This window comes from Eptesicus fuscus, chromosome 2 (assembly GCF_027574615.1).
Source record: "Eptesicus fuscus isolate TK198812 chromosome 2, DD_ASM_mEF_20220401, whole genome shotgun sequence".
In the NCBI taxonomy this organism is placed as follows: Eukaryota; Metazoa; Chordata; class Mammalia; order Chiroptera; family Vespertilionidae; genus Eptesicus; species Eptesicus fuscus.
The window spans coordinates 15345754-15358476 of NC_072474.1; positions in this window are offsets into that span (position 1 = coordinate 15345754).

Sequence of the window (12723 nt, forward strand, 5' to 3'; positions counted from 1 at the left end):
GCTGTGTGTTGCTGCAGGTTGCCCAACACCAAACCACAGGTCGGACCTGCATCACCACCGTTTGTCCACCATCCAGACATCATTGCTGACATGTACACATGAGGAACTGTTGGACATTGAAACTTGGACTCAGAACTTTTGGACATTGAAATTGGGACTCAAACATATTTTGTTCTTATATGTTTATTTCTGGTCTGTAAATGCAAGATTTTTTAAAGGAAGGAATTTGGGGGAGATGCCGGGAACCAAACATTGAGATATTGGAAGTTAAATGTGAAAAGGGAATCCGGAATGCTTTGGTCAACCTTAATCACTCTGAATGGTCAGAGCTAGTCACTCATTGTTTAGCTGAGACATTGGTAGTTAAAGCAACTCTCATCTGTTAATCATATGTAAATTTTTGCTCATTGTCTATTATTGGAATTTCCTGCCTAAAGGATATGGGTGTACCTCAGAACCCCAATAAAAGGGATGGCAAAGGCCAGAGCAGTAGCAGTCCTCCCACAAGAGGTGGGCTCATGCCTGGCTCCCCATTTACCCAAATTGATTCTTTTCTAGCTTCATTTCATTTTGATTGTGGCATTCTCCAGAAACCGGACCTGAACGGGAACCCTGAAACACGTGGGATGTGACAAGGGATTCCACACACAGTGAGTAGACAAAGGGAAATAATAAAGATCAGAGCAGAAATGAATGATATAGAGACCAAAAAAACAATTCACAAGATCAACAAAACTAAGAGCTGGTTCTTCGAAAGGATAAACAAGATTGATGAACCTCTGGCCAGGCTCACCAAGAAGCAAAGAGAGAGGACCCAAATAAACAAAATCAGAAATGAAAGAGGTGAAATAACAATAGACACCACCAAAATACAAGAGATTGTTAAAAAATACTATGAACAACTCTATTCTAACAAACTAGACAACACAGAGGAAATGGACACATTCCTAGAAAAATACAACCTTCCAAAACTTACTCAGGAAGATTCTAAAAATCTCAATAGGCTGATAACTATGGAAGAAATTGAAGCAGTCATCAAAAAGCTTCCAGCAACAAAGGCCCGGGCCCAGACGGCTTCACAGGGGAATTTTACCAAACATTCAAGGAAGAACTAAAACCTATCCTCCTCAGACTATGCCAAAAAATTCAAGAGAAAGGAACACTTCCAAACTCCTTCTATGAAGCCAACATCACCCTAATACCAAAACCAGATAAAGACAACTCAATGAAAGAGAATTACAGACCAATATCCCTCATGAACATAGATGCCAAAATCCTCAACAAAATTCTAACAAATCGGCTCCAGCAGTACATCAGAAAGATCATACACCATGACCAAGTAGGATTTATCCTGGAGATGCAAGGATGGTACAATATTCGCAAATCAATAAACATGATACATCACATAAACAATTGAGAGATAAAAATCATATAGTCATATCAATTGATGCAATAAAAGCATTTGACAAAATCCAAAACCCTTTCTTGATAAAAACTCTCAGCAAGGTGGGAATAGAAGGATCATACCTCAACATAATAAAAGCTATATATGATAAACCCACAGCTAACTTCATACTCAATGAAGTAAAACTGTCCTTATTTGCAGATGACATGATACTATATATAGAAAACCCTAAAGACTCCATCAAAAAAATTATTAGATTTAATAAATGAATTCGGCACTGTCGCAAGGTACAAAATTAACGCCAAGAAATCTATGCCATTTCTATACACCAATAGTGAACTTACAGAAAGAGAGACTAAAAAAGCAATCCTATTTACCATCACATCAAAAAAATTAAGATACGTAGGAATAAACTTTAAGGAGGTAAAAGACCTATACGTGGAAAACTATGCGACACTGAAAAAAGAGATAGAGAAAGACATAAACAGATGGAAGAACATACCATGTTCATGGATTGGTAGAATCACCATAATCAAAATGTGCATACTACCCAAAGCAATCTATAAATTCAATGCACTTCCCATTAAAATACCAATGGCATATTTCACAGACCTAGAACGAACTTTCCAACAATTCATCTGGAATAAAAAAAAGACCCCGAATAGCTGCAGCAATCCTGAGAAAGAAGAACAAAGTAGGTGGGATCTCAATACCATATTTCAAGCTGTATTACATAGCCACTGTTCTTAAAACAGCCTGGTACTGGCACAGGATCAGACACATAGATCAATGGAATAACATAGAGAACGCAGAAATTGACTCAAACCACTATGCCCAATTAACATTTGAGAAAGGAGGCATGAACATACAATGGAGTCAAGACAGTCTTTTCAACAAATGGTGTGGGTAAAATTGGACAGATACATGCAAAAAAATGAAACTAGATCACCAACTTTCACCATACACAAAAATAAACTCAAAATGGATAAAGGACTTAAACATAAGACAGGAAAACATAAAAATACTAGAGGAATCCACAGGCAGCAAAATCTCAGACATATGCCGAAAGAACTTCTTCACTGATACTGCTCCTAGGGCAATGGAAGCTAAAGAGAAAATAAACAAATGGGACTACATCAAAATAAAAAGCTTTTGCACAGCAAAGGAAACCATCAATAAAACAACAAGAAAGCCCACTGCATGGGAGAACATATTTGCCAATGATATCAACAATAAGGGTTTAATCTCCAACGTTTACAGAGAACTCATACAACTTAACAAAAAGAAGATAAACAACCCAATAAAAAAATGGGCAACTGATCTAAATAGACACTTTTCGAAAGAAGACAGAAGGAAGGCCAAGAGACATATGAAAACCTGCTCAAAGTCACTAATCATCAGAGAGATGCAAATCCAAACAACAATGCTGTACCATCTCACACCTGTCAGAATGGTGGTGAGCTAGGCCTCCTTGGAGAAGAAACCTGAGTTCCACAAGATATGTGATCAGTGCTGGGACCCTGCCAGCAGGCGAGGGGATCCCAAGGCAGGTGCTGGGCGTGGAGGCCATGGGGGCAACCAAGGAGACAGAACTAAACCTCACCTCACCCTGCTTGGCCCCGGATGATGGCTGGTTAGCCAGAGACGGGTAAGATTCCTCAGGGAAGGAACAACCGAAGACAGGCACAGTCGCAAAGGGGCCATCAGGAGAGAACTTGGGGGTCAACAGAGGTGGGGCACAGACCTTCACCCCCCCCAAGTTTGCAGGGGCCTGAACCCTCACCCCGGCTGAGGGAGGTCTCCTGCCCCCATGGATGCTCAGCTTCCCATGCCCAGCTCAAATCGGGACCCAGGTAACAGAGACTTGGCCGACAGCCGATGCCCTCTCACTGCAACAAGATTTGATGGAGATGTCTTGCACCCATGATGCGGGGAACTGGGGTCTTTGATATCTAAATCCAGCCTAGCACCAGGAATGCTCAGGACCTACTCAAGAAGGCAAACAATCCTCTCCACAAATATTTACAGGGTAAAAATAAGATGGTTGTTAGAATATTAAATTTGACAGTAAAATAGTAGTCAAGTTTTCAGACTAATTTAAATTGGCCAATAGAAATAAGCGAATATTCTAGAAAAATCAATGTACTGGACAAAAAAGCTGTTCCTAAAGTGTTAACTAAAATTTTTATTGGTAGTTCATCTCATGGTAAAATTCACAACATATAATGAACCTAAAGCAGTCACATTTTAGTGCAAAAAAGTAAAATTAAAAAGCTATCAAGATTACAGCATAAAATATCCAAAAGCCTCCTAATATTTAAACCAAAAACGCGGGGATGGTAGAAGAATATCATGTAAGGAAAAATATCCTATAAATAAATTACATCTAGAAAATTTTTACTTTAGAAAATTAACTTTCATTTGTAATGCTAACAGCAAGACACCCAGGTAAAACAAGCTGGGGAGAAACTGGTCTGTTAGGCAGCGGAAGAGGCTCGAAAGCTGCCTTCTCTCAGAGGCGCGCAGCCATTAATTCGGACACGGAGAAACCGCCCCTCTTAGGGCGGAGCAGAGGGGAAACCAAAGCTTGTCTGCGCCACCCTGAGACTCCGCCCCATCCAAGCTGAGCACAGAAGCTCTCCCAGGGGAGACACTGCTGATCCTCACAGCCAATTGGCTTGGAGATCAATTCCCGCCAGTGATACCAACAATCCCAACCACTCTGAACTCCAGTTTCTGGGGACACGCGGGGGACCCAGATGCCTACGGGAGGGACTCTCAACTGGTCGGAGAGTGAGAGTGACTTTTCTGTCGGTGTGGACGACACCAGATTTCAACCACTCTCATAAGGGACACATTCAAGAGGCAGACTCAGTGAGCACCAAAGCCCTACTGTGTCTCCAGCACAGCAATTCTTCCTTTATAGATACAGCAGGCCCTCACAGCCAATTGGACCGGAGGTCAATTCCTCCCAGTGTACCAACAGCAATCAGGGCTTTTAACTACACCAAGACTTTCCACTCAGCCCACAAAGGGGAGTACCAAGAGCGACCACCTAGGGTAATTGGGGAAGCTGAGCTACCGGCCCCTATAGGTCACCGACCACACAAAGCCACTCCATCAACACAGGGAGGCAGCCAAAATGTGGAGACATCGAAGTATGTCACAAGTAGGAGAAATAGATGAAAGCAAACTAATGGACGACACAGTGTTCAGAACCATATTTATAAGGTTACTCAAGAATCTTCTAAAAACCGCTGAGAAACTTGAAGAGACCTTCAAGGACCTTAATGAGAATACCAAACAAATGGAAAAGGACCAGTCAGAAATTATGCATACACTGTCTGAAATAAAGAATATACAGAGTAGACCACCGCACCCGAAGAGTCAAACCAAAGAGCTGGAATATGAGGAAGAAAAAAACACCCAACCAGAGAGGCAGAAAGAAAGAAGAATCCAAAAGTGTGAGGATAGCATAAGGAGCCTCCAGGATGGCTTTAAGCGTACCAATATCCGAATTTTTGGGGTGCCAGAAGAGAGAGAGCAAGATACTGAAAACCTATTTGAAGAAATAATGACAGAAAACTTCCCCCACCTGGTGAAAGAAATGGACTTACAAGTTCAGGAAGCGCACAGAACTCCAAACAAGAGGAATCCAGAGAGGACCACACCAAGACACATCATAATTAAAATGCCAAGAGCAAAAGACAAAGAGAGAATCTTACAAGCAGCAAGAGAAAAACAGTTAATTACCTACAAGGGAGCACCCATACAACTGTCAGCTGATTTCTCAACAGAAACTGTGCAGGCCAGACGGGAATGGCAAGAAATATTCAAAGTGATGAATAGCAAGAACCTACAACCAAGACTACTCTACCCAGAAAAGTTATCATGCAGAATTGAAGGGCAGATAAAGAGCTTCACAGATAAGAAAAAGCTAAAGGAGTTCATCACCACCAAACCAGTATTATATGAAATGCTGAAAGGTATTCTTTAAAAAGAGGGAAAAGAAGAAAAAAGTAAAGATAAAAATTATGAACAACAAATATCTATCAACAAGTGATTCTAAAAATCAAGTGAATTAAAAATCTGAGGAACAGAATAAACTGGTGAACATAATAGAATCAGAGGCATAGATTGGGAGTGGATTGATAATTCTCAGGGGGAAAGGGGTGTCCGTGTGGGGGGTATGGGAAGAGACTGGACAAAAATCATACACCTATGGATAAGGACAACGGGGGTGGGGAGGGAACCGGGTAATAGGGAGATATGGGGGGAAATAAGGAGAAACAATTGTAATAATCTGAACAATAAAGATTTATTTAAAAGGAAAAAAAAATAAATAAAATAAAAATCCAAATAAAAAAAAAATATATAATCAATCTTATAGTCATATAAATTAAGTTACATAAGAAGCCAATGTTTTATAAGTAATTGAATCCAAGTAAAATTTGAGAACAGATTAGAAGCCACCATTTACAGCCGCCTGCATTTTTAATTAAGCTAGAGGCGGGGCAACATTTGCTGCTTGTGAATTCAGAAGTAAATTTGCTTTATTTTTAAAATGAAGATACCTATTTTAATTACTTAAATAAATAAACTTATTAAATTATAATCAAGGTTTTCAGCTAAATGAAAAGCCAATATATATATATTTAATATATTTTATTGATTTATTACAGTGAGGAAGAGAGAGGGATAGAGAGTTAGAAACATCGATGAGAGAGAAACATCGACCAGCTGCCTCTTGCACACCCCCTACTGGGGATGTGCCCGCAACCAAGGTACATGCCCTTGACCGGAATCGAACCTGGGACCTTTCAGTTCGCAGGCAGATGCTCTATCCACTGAGCCAAACCGGTTTTGGCGAATATTTTATAAACAATTCTAATAAAGACCAGAAACAGCTAGTTGATTGTCTACAATGTGATTTTTGACTATCTTTTAAAAGAACAGATTGAGCAGCCACCATCATGGCCACATGGCTTATTGCTCGCCATCTTGAAATAACAAAGGCCAACCCCCTTCCTTTGAATAAGCCAATGTCTTTATAAGCAATTTAAATAAGTCTTCTATGAAAATTACTGAAGCCTTCCCATAATCCCTCTGAATATGCAAATAAGCCTAAGAGGATACTTAAAAAATATAATTATAAATTTAATAAAAAGGAGAAATTTAAAAATGTTGAAACCTCTTTCACTGATATTTACAGTATAAACTAAGATTGTTGTTAAAGTATTAAATCTGATAGTAAATTAGTAGTTAATTTAACTGTAATGAGATTTCTTGTGACTATTAGAATATGCAAGCAAAAATTAAACTGCAGCCCTACAGTTTTCTTGTAGTAAAAAGAAAGACAAAGATTCTTAAATGAAACTCTCTGTACCCTGAAAGTTATTCTAGAAGGAAATAGAGGTTTCCTTCAAATGTCTTAACCCTTTGCACTCGCTTGCTTTTTTCTCGATTCCTTTATTCTACTCAGGATTTAATTTTTTAAATACCTCAGATTTTACAAAGCGCGGCAGTAGAATAAATAACTGGAGTTTCTTTTCATACAAACTTATTTATTTGGATTTTTTATATTTAAAATTATTGATTCATTCAAAGAATATAAAAAGAGCTGCTTCCGAAGCTAACAGTGTCAAGTCACACTCGACATCCGAGTGCAAAAGGTTAAGAATTGTAATTTGAAAGCCTATTTATTTGGCCTCTTAAACTAAATAATTTATGTTTTTCCACTCTGATAAATTTTATGTAAAGTTAAATATTAATTGCAGAAAATTAATGTCATTTACTGTCCATAACCTAGGACAAATAAAGTTAAAGTTAATAAATAAATAAGCTTTATTTCAGATTATTTTAAATTGGCTAATTGAAATAAGTGAATATTCATAAAAACTTAATTGTACTGGACAAAAAACTGTTCCTGAAGTATTAACAAAAAACTTTTATTGATGTTTCATCTCATAGTAAAATTGTTTAACATGCAATGAATCGATAGCAGTCATATTTCTGTGCAAAAATTAAAAATAAAAGATTATCAAGACTGCATTAAAATTTTTTTACAAAAGCCTCATAATAATTAATCAAAAAAGAAGGATAGTTTTTGCATGGGTGGGGCCCCAATTGATTGCCCTACAGGTGGGATGATGAAGGGGGTGAGGGGGTGGCACCAGGCCAAGGCAAAGTGCCAGGCAGGAGTGCAAGGCTGCAGGTGAGAACTGGGGCCCGATCTCTGCAGGCTACCCTGAGGGACCCCACCCATGCAAAAACTTGTGCACAGGGCTTCTAGTCCTATCTAATAAAAGAATAATATGCAAATTGACTGTCACTCCAACATATAAGATTGCTGCCCCTTTGTGGTCAAAGATGGATGCCCCAATGTGGACACAAGATGGCTGTCATAAGATGGCCTGCAGGGCAGGGCAGTTAGGAGGGACAAGGCCTGCAAGGAAGGGCAGTTGGGGGCTATCAAGCCTGCAGGGGAGGGCAGTTAGAGGTGACCAGGCCAGCAGAGGAGGGAAGTTGAGGGCAGTGGGGGGGGCAGGCATACAGGGGAGAGCATTTGGGGGGAACATGCATGCAAAGGAGAGCAGTTGTGGGGGACCAGACCTGCAAGGGAGGGCAGTTGAAATGGACTGGGCCTGCAGGGGAGGGCAGTTAGGCATCTCATTTGATCCTCACAGAAGTCCTGGAGTAGGTAGTTAGGAGACTCAGTGGAATACTATTTTCTTTTCATTAGCTGGAAAATGGAGATTAAGAAAGCTTAGAAACTTGACTCGACTGAAAAGAAATAAGAAATCTGGACCTTGAAAATGACATCAGGGTTTCTCACTTCACAGAATATAGTCAAACACTTAAATATTTTACCCTTTGTTCTCCCTGCATGACCTACAATAATAATCTGCTTCATGTTGATATTTACTGCTATGTTGCTGACAATTATCTGAAAGAGAACCTGGGTACTTCACTGGGCTGGAAAAAGTTTAGCCACATCAGAAAGCAGGTATAATTAGGCAAGTTTGCTCTATATCTATAAAAGGCTACATTGACTCACAAATGCATGATACATATAAAACTCTTGCTGGCACCACCAATCGCACATGTGTTTTTGGATCTGTCATTGTCGATCGTGAATTTGTTTGTTTTTGTTGACATTCTCAAGGTAAAAGAAAATGGCGGTGTTGCACAGAAGTAACAATGGCGATTAAATATGACCTTAATAGTGATCTGGGTAAATAAAATGATCCCTGTGTAACCAAAGTTGCTGTCATATTCAGAAAGTTAGATGGAGGACCGCCTTTGGAAAGGGACTTGCTCATTCATTTGTAATCCAAATTCCAATACTCCAAATGCCACTAAAATGAAACAAATCAGTATCCTGTTTCCTACATTAGATGCAATGATGTATTCTATTCTTTTCCCACATGGTGAAAAAGGCTGGGGAATGGATATTGCATTAGGACTCAGAGACAACAGTGTACTTGACAATAATACTAGATTCAACAGATGATGCTGAAAAGGAAAATTTTCCCATCAAATTTCTTGAAAGTATTACTCCTTTGGGAATGCTGTGTCATAAATTAGAATTGAAAGTAGGTGCAATCATCGTGCTACTTATTCATGTAAGAAACAAACAAGGGTTTAGCAAGGTACTGAATCCAAGCTCAAAATGCAATATAATTTTATTTCTAATGCTAGCAAGAAAAAGAAAATAGAATTTTAAATTGATATTTATACCAGGATCAAGAGTATTAAATGATTGAGATTAAATCTAAAAAACAAATGCAAGATGGCTATGGGAAATATTTTAAAAATTGAGAGTTAATCAATCAGACTATTAAATAGTTTGGAAAACTCAGTTTTGCTAGTATAAATGTCTTTGGAGCCCTTCCTCCTCTCTTCTCTTCCCAAACATTCGGTTCTAAGGCATGGGGACAAAATCAGGGAGGTGTGGTGGCCCAGAGTGATGTGCTGGAGCCTGGATGGAATGAGGAAGGTGTACAGTGCTGGAGCTTAAGTCAGAGCATCCCTGAAAGGTGAACGACATAGGATGAGAGATCAAAGACTGAACAAAGTCAGGAGGCATCTATACAGGGCAGAAGGACAGCCCCTGTTGGGGTTTCAGAGCCTGATGGGGGCAATCATCTGCAGAAGAGGTGGTACAAGGGTCTGGGAAAGGATGGGGTACAGAGGGCATACCGTTGGAAGGCACAGCAGTGGAGACAATTCAATATGGGGTGTTACAATCCAAGCGGCGGGTGAGAAGGACATGTGCATAGGGGCAGGGACAACAGAGACTGGTTACAACAAGAAGATTGAACTATTTATCAAAGATACTAATGATGAGAGCCAGCCTCCTGTCAGAAAGGAAGTTAAAAATTGAAAGTGAACAACTAGAATGAACCATGTTGGATTAGACTGGAATGGAAGTATTGGTAAGAACTCTTGCTTTTCAAAATATTTTGACGCAGAGCTGGAGATTAATGTATGCATCTATGTATGTGTATATATGTGCACACATGATTCCCTGCTGCTCACTGAAGGAACCTATGAGCAATGACAACCCCAATAGCAATATGCACATCTACCACAATTCATGTCCGGATCTTGATTTCTAAACATCACTGGCCCCTGAAAGGAATCAGGGCTTTTATGAAAAAGGGCTGGGGCAGAAAACTGCAGGATGAGATTGGAACATCTTGTTGTCCAGAGAGGAAGGAAGTGCCCAAACAATAATGGGGACAGGTCAGAACACATGAACTCACCTTGAAATGGAACCACTGGCCCAACCTGGGGAAATTAAGCACCAAAACAATAAGCTTTCCCTTCTCCCTTATTTGTTTGTTTGTTTAATGTAGGAGGAATGAAATAATAAGTATATCATTTGGCAAACAACATAATAAATGATTCCTGAAATGATAATCAATGGATGCTAAATCTAGTATCTGTAATTTTAAGGAGTAACAAAATATTTACAGATACTCAGAGTACCTCCACACAAGATATTTGTGACATGCAATAGGTAAACAGTGCCTTTACTGTGAACAAACCTGACAGACACTTTGTAACCACATGATCACAGTCAACACTGGCAGTAAGGGAGCCGAGCATTTGCCTGCAGATTTGCTGCATGGGAAGAAGTCAGCATCGTTTTTGTGACACTCCTGCCACATGGCATAACGTGAAGCCACATGATGAAACTTCAGCAGAAACTAAATGGAAAGTCTAGAAATAACTGGCCTATACTCTTCAAACTGTGAATGTCATGCAAAGCAAAGGAAACCTGAAGAACTGTCCCAGATTAAAAGAGACTAAAGAAACAGGACATTGGACATAACACATCATCTTGGATTTACTTGGACTGTAAAGGATATTATTGAGACAATAACAAATATCTGAATAATATCCAAGATTAAATATTAATACTGACCCAATTTTCATTCCCTGACTTTGATAATTATACTACAACTAGAGGTCTGGTGCATGAAATTTGTTCATGGGGGTGTGTGTCCCTCAGCCAGCCTGCACCCTCTCCAATCTGGGACCCCTCGAGGGATGGGGCCTAAACAGGCAGTCAGACATCCCTCTCACAATCCAGGACTGCTGGTTCCCAACCGCTCACTTGCCTGCCTGCCTGATTGCCCCTAATGACTTCTGCTTGCCGATCACCCCCTAACCACTCCCTTGCGAGCCTGGTCACCCCTAACTGCCCTCCCCTGAGGGCTGGTCACCCCTAACTCTCCTCCTCTGCAGGCCTGGATGCCTCCAAGTGCCCTCCCCTGCTGGTCCGTTCACCCCTAACTGCCCTCCTCTGTCAGCCTGGTTACCCCTAACTACCCTCCCCTACAGGCCTGATTGCCCCTAACTGCCCTCCCTCACAGGCCGGGTCCCTCACAACTGCCCTCCCCTGTTGGTCTGATTGCACACAACTGCCCTCCCCTGCCAGCCATGTTGTGGCGGCCATCTTTGACCACATGGAGGTGGCCATCTTGTGTAGTGTAGTGATGGTCAATTTGCATATTACCTCTTTATTATATAGGATTATGTAAGATCTCTCCTTTTTCTTAGGAAATGCTCACTAAAGTATTTAGGAGTAAAGAGGTATCATGTCTGCAACTTACAAATGATTCATATATTATATCTAATAAACCTACATTTATATTTATTTCGGTAATAGGCAGGAAAAGAGAAAGGATAAAGTAAATGTAGTAAAATGTTAACCTTTGGGGAATGGTTTTAGGAATTCTTCGTACTATCCTTGTAACTTTTCGATAAGACTGAAACTTCCAATACAGAATATTTCTAAAAGAAAAATTCTAAAAATAATTTTAACAAATTATAACCCATTAAATGAAATAAACTGAGTTCATATTGATAAATGAATAAATCAAAAGTTTAATGAAGAGATATTTACACTGACTCTAAAAACTTCCCTATAAAGCAATACTTGTGAAGTGAAAAAGGAAACATTACAGAGGAGAAACCCAGCAGATAGTACCTTCCCTGATCAACATTAACATCACCAAGAATGGCAAATCAAAATTATAGGTCACATCACAGGATGCAATGAGGAGAGTATAGGACTACTTCTGTGATGCGCTTGCTAAAAATGTCTGATCTAAATATTATCATAAGGAAACAGCAGAAAAATCCATGATCTGAAATTGAAGGACATTCTACATACATTAGTGGAACTTCCTCTTCAAAAGATTCCAGGTCATGAAAGTCAAGGAAAGACTAAGGACCTGTTCCAGACTGAAGGAGAAGAATATACTCTACAGCTCAGTGTAACACATGGATCTGAACAGGGTTTTTATGCTATAACAGATGCCACAGACAAGTGGCAAAAATTGAAAAGAATGTGAGGATGAAATTATAGAAGGTATTAGTGTGAATTTTCTGACTGTGAAGGTGGTATGGTAGGCAAGTGGAATGTTCTAAAGGAATAAGGCATGGTGGCATAGTGTCAACAATTTACTCTCATATGGTTCAGGGCAAGAGAGTTCTTTGTACTGAAACTTGGAACTTTTTTGTAATTTTAAGACTTTCTAAAAAATCAATAAGTGGAAAAGTAGAAAAGCCTTAGGCAAACTATTTCCCCCATGAGGAAAGATTTTTAAATCAGTGTTTAAAATTACATAAGTCCAATGGCACTATAACATTTTTAATACAGTTAACTAGAAGCCATAGCAGCAACTATCAAAATTGTGTCTGTCTAAATCTTTAGGACCAACTATGGGGATAAAATTGGAATATGTAAAAAAAATCTATCAACGAGCATCATTAAAATATGGTGGTCTCGGATGTCGGCTGCC